The sequence below is a fragment of the Babylonia areolata genome, chromosome 13 (assembly GCF_041734735.1).
Source record: "Babylonia areolata isolate BAREFJ2019XMU chromosome 13, ASM4173473v1, whole genome shotgun sequence".
In the NCBI taxonomy this organism is placed as follows: Eukaryota; Metazoa; Mollusca; class Gastropoda; order Neogastropoda; family Buccinidae; genus Babylonia; species Babylonia areolata.
The window spans coordinates 27,093,331-27,098,330 of NC_134888.1; the positions used below are offsets into that span (position 1 = coordinate 27,093,331).

General features: G+C 55.0%; 1 protein-coding gene across 1 annotated transcript in view; it reads left to right on the forward strand.

Annotated features, from left to right (window-relative positions):
• The window catches only part of LOC143288899 (uncharacterized), a 33,563-nt gene that overhangs the window by 22,284 nt on the left and 6,279 nt on the right, over positions 1–5,000 (forward strand). The gene's annotated exons all lie outside the window — the stretch shown is intronic.

The following is a 5,000-nucleotide window of genomic DNA, read 5'->3' on the forward strand; positions in this document are numbered from 1 at the left end:
GGTGGTGGGGTGGAGAGTGGTGTGGGGGGTGGATGGATGTGGGGTGGTGGTGGTGGTGGTGGGGTGGAGAGTGGTGGGTGGGGGTGGATGGATGTGGGGTGGTGGTGGTGGTGGTGGGGTGGAGAGTGGTGGGGGGGGGGGATGGATGTGGGGTGGAGAGTGGTGGGGGGGGGTGGATGGATGTGGGGTGGTGGTGGTGGTGGGGTGGAGAGTAGTGTGGGGGGTGTATGGATGTGGGGTGGAGAGTGGTGGGGGGGGTGGATGGATGTGGGGTGGTGGTGGTGGTGGGGTGGAGAGTAGTGTGGGGGGTGGATGGATGCGGGGTGGAGAGTGGTGTGGGGGGTGGATGGATGTGGGGTGGAGAGTAGTGTGGGGGGTGGAGAGTGGTGTGGGGGGTGGAGAGTGGTGTGGGGGGTGGATAGATGTGGGGTGGTGGTGGTGGGGTGGAGAGTGGTGTGGGGGGTGGATGGGTGTGGGGTGGAGAGTAGTGTGGGGGGTGGAGAGTGGTGTGGGGGGTGGATGGATGTGGAGTGGGGGGGTGGTGGTGGGGTGGAGAGTGGTGGGGGGGGGGGATGGATGTGGGGTGGAGAGTGGTGTGGGGGGTGGATGGATGTGGGGTGGTGGTGGTGGTGGGGTGGAGAGTGGTGTGGGGGGTGGATGGATGTGGGGTGGAGAGTGGTGTGGGGGGTGGATGGATGTGGGGTGGAGAGTGGTGTGGGGGGTGGATGGATGTGGGGTGGTGGGGTGGAGAGTGGTGTGGGGGGTGGATGGATGTGGGGTGGAGAGTGGTGTGGGGGGTGGATGGATGTGGGGTGGAGAGTGGTGTGGGGGGTGGATGGATGTGGGGTGGAGAGTGGTGTGGGGGGTGGATGGATGTGGGGTGGAGAGTGGTGGTGGTGGGTGGGTGGAGAGTGGTGTGGGGGGTGGATGGGTGTGGGGTGGAGAGTGGTGTGGGGGGTGGATGGATGTGGGGTGGAGAGTGGTGTGGGGGGTGGATGGATGTGGGGTGGAGAGTAGTGTGGGGGGTGGAGAGTGGTGTGAGGGATGGATGGATGTGGGGTGGTGGGGGGGGGGTGGAGAGTGGTGTGGGGGGTGGATGGATGTGGGGTGGTGGTGGGGGGGTGGGGTGGAGAGTGGTGTGGGGGGTGGGTGGATGTGGGGTGGTGGTGGTGGAGGGGTGGAGAGTGGTGTGGGGGATGGATGGATGTGGGGTGGTGGGGGGGTGGGGTGGAGAGTGGTGTGGGGGGTGGATGGATGTGGGGTGGTGGGGGGGTGGGGTGGAGAGTGGTGTGGGGGGTGGATGGATGTGGGGTGGTGGTGGTGGAGGGGTGGAGAGTGGTGTGGGGGGTGGATGGATGTGGGGTGGTGGTGGTGGTGGTGGTGGGGTGGTGGTGGTGGTGGAGGGGTGGAGAGTGGTGTGGGGGATGGATGGATGTGGGGGGGTGGGGTGGAGAGTGGTGTGGGGGGTGGATGGATGTGGGGTGGTGGTGGGGGGGTGGGGTGGAGAGTGGTGTGGGGGGTGGATGGATGTGGGGTGGTGGTGGTGGTGCTGGTGGGGTGGAGAGTGGTGTGGGGGGTGGATGGATGTGGGGTGGTGGTGGTGGTGGGGTGGTGGTGGAGGGGTGGAGAGTGGTGTGGGGGGTGGATGGATGTGGGGTGGTGGTGGTGGTGCTGGTGGGGTGGAGAGTGGTGTGGGGGATGGATGGATGTGGGGTGGTGGTGGTGGTGGGGTGGTGGTGGTTGGGTGGAGAGTGTTGTGGGGGGTGGATGGATGTGGGGTGGTGGTGGTGGTGCTGGTGGGGTGGAGAGTGGTGTGGGGGGTGGATGGATGTGGGGTGGTGGTGGTTGTGGTGGGGTGGAGAGTGGTGTGGGGGCTGGATGGATGTGGGGTGGTGGTGGTGGTGGAAGGGTGGAGAGTGGTGTGGGGGGTCGATGGATGTGGGGTGGTGGTGGTGGGGTGGAGAGTGGTGTGGGGGGTGGATGGGTGTGGGGTGGTGGTGGTGGTGGAAGGGTGGAGAGTGGTGTGGTGTGGTGTTGTGTGTGTGTGTGTGTGTGTGTGTGAGAGAGAGAGAGAGAGAGAGAGAGAGAGAGAGAGAGAGAGAGAGAGAGAGAGGGCACTGTATTATTTCTTTTTTCTGTTTTTTCCCCCCCAAGGACAATGATTAAGCGGTTATGTCCCCTTTCTTTTTTTTTTTTTTTTTTTTTTTTTTTTTTTTTATCAAACCATTCTCGGGGCCCCATACAGGTGTCTGTACTGCATAATACTTTACAAAGATATGAACCAAGAGCATGGCAATTGAGACCTCCACCCATTACACACGCACTGACACACATACTCTTGAGAGAGAGAGAGAGAGAGAGAGAGAGAGAGAGAGAGAGGGGGGGGGGTGCAGGAAGGCAGACATGCAGACAGACAGATAAATAGACAGGCAGACAGACAGACAGACAGACAGACAGGGGCAGACAAAGACACAGCCACAAGGGTTTTAAAGCGAGTTCGTTTCCTTTTTTTTTTTTTTTTTTAATATATAATAAGGGATGTTTGTTTTGTTCTATGCCACAGCTTTTGGAAGCAGTGTAAGGATTATAGAAATGACAGTAATGCACGCGTGTACATTATGAATATGTTATAGACAATGAGTGCACAATATAAATACAAGCACTGCCATACTATTAACTGAATCAGTGTCTTCAATAATATGTTTATACATGTCACTTTTTTCACACACACACACACACACACACTCAAACACACTGACACTCACACACACACACACACACACACACACACACGCACATACACACGCACGCACGCACGCACACACACACACACACACACACACACACGATTCTGGCTTTATCTTCTTTTTTTTTCTACATTATTGGCATTCTTTCGCCGTCTCCTAGATAGAGGGAACCCTAATTACAAACTAATCGATCCTGCCGTTGTCTTAAAGGGCGGCCTCTCGCAACCCGTGACTGCAACTGACACCCAATAATTCCACGCAATGGCCGTCTTGCTACACGGGCGCAATAGCCGAGTAGTTAAATAGTTGGACTTTCAATCTGAGGGTCCCGGGTTCGAATCACGGTGACGGCACCTGGTGGGTACAGGGTGGAGATTTTTACGATCTCCCAGATCAACATATGTACAGACCTGCTAGTGCCTGAGCCCCCTTCGTGTGTATATGCAAGCAGAAGATCAAAATACGCACGGTAAAAATCCTGTAATCCATGTCAGCGTTCGGTGGACATAGCCCGCATGCACACCCCCGAAAACGGAGTATGGCTGCCTACATGGCGGGGTAAAAACGGTCAAAACACGTAAAAGCCCACTCGTGCGCATACGAGTGAACGTGGGAGTTGCAGCCCACGAACGAAGAAGAAGAAGAAAAAACAAACAAACGGTCATACACGTAAAATGTTACATGTCTGTCTGAGTGTGTATGTGTGTGCGTCTGAAATCTCATTGAATGACACAGGAAACGAATGATGAGCGCCCAGTGGCAGCCGTCAGTCGGCTCTACCCAGGTAGGCAGCCTGTGGTGCAAATGTCCCCGTGTATGTAAAGCGCTTAGAGCTTGGTCTCTGACCGAGGATAGGCGCTATAGAAGTATCCACATCAATCAATCAATCAAACAAATCAACAAACAAAAGTGTTGGACTGACAATACTGCAAGGCTAGACAAGGGGGGAAACTATTTGTAGAGGGCCAGGCTTTCTTGACACATAGCTGACAGACCTGGAGGAATCTGGTCAACAGTTCTTCTGTGCGACGCCCCAGTGACTCCTTCACACAGAACTGACAGAGAAGAAGGAGAAGAAGGAGGAGAAGAAGGAGGAGGAGGAGGAGGAGGGTGAGGGAGGAAAGGAGGAGGAGAAGAAGAAGGGGAAATAGAAAAAGAGGGGAAAGGAGAAGAAGAAGAAGACGAAGAAGAAGAAGACAGGGAGTCAGTGATAATCCATACAGGCTCTACCGTACACATAATTATCATCACTGACCAGCCTCACCCCGATTCACCTGTTTCCAGCTCGCCAAAGAAAACTCAGTTGCTCTGTGTGTGTGTGTATGTGTGTGTGTGTGTGTGTGGGGGGGGGGGGGGGGAGAAAGAGAGAGAGAGAGAGAGAGAGAGAGAGAGAGAGAGAGACAGAGAGAGACAGAGACAGAGACAGAGACAAAGACAGAAAGAGACAGAGAGAGACAGAGACAGAGAAACAGAAAGTTGAATGGACGAAATAGGGACGAGTCAAACACAAACAGGACGCAGCGTTTACACTCTCAAAAGGCGATTGGAGGTTAATAAAATTTTAAAAAAAGTAGACCAAGCGGGAATGGAATAGGCGATTCGGACCTGCTCCCATTGACCTCCACCCCCCCCCCCCCTCCCCCCCTTCAGTCTGATCCTCCCCCATTAGCCCCCTCTCTCCACCTCCCCTCCCCCCACCCGCCCCCCCACCCAACCCTCTCCTGTCACAGAACCACCCACACAGTTGCGTGAAATATTTCGCTTCGTCACTGACACGAAAACGCCCCCCCACCCCCTATAGAAGAAAAGGATGTTGGTGATTATCATAACATTATGTGCAATTTATCGAAGGAGGGCAAAAAGTGGACAAGTTATTATGTTTGAAATCGGCTGACAAAACAACTTTACGAAACGCTTCCCCCCCACTCCGCACCACCACCCTCCCTCCCTCGCTGCACACACACACACACACACACACACACACACACACACAACCGACCTTGTTATGTCGTGTGAAATCACACACACACACACACACAACCGACCTTGTTATGTCGTGTGAAATCACACACACACACACACACAACCGACCTTGTTATGTCGTGTGAAATCACACACACACACACTCAACCGACCTGTTATGTCGTGTGAAATCACACACACACACACACATAACCGACCTTGTTATGTCGTGTGAAATCACACACACACACACACTCAACCGACCTGTTTTTGTCGTGTGAAATCACACAC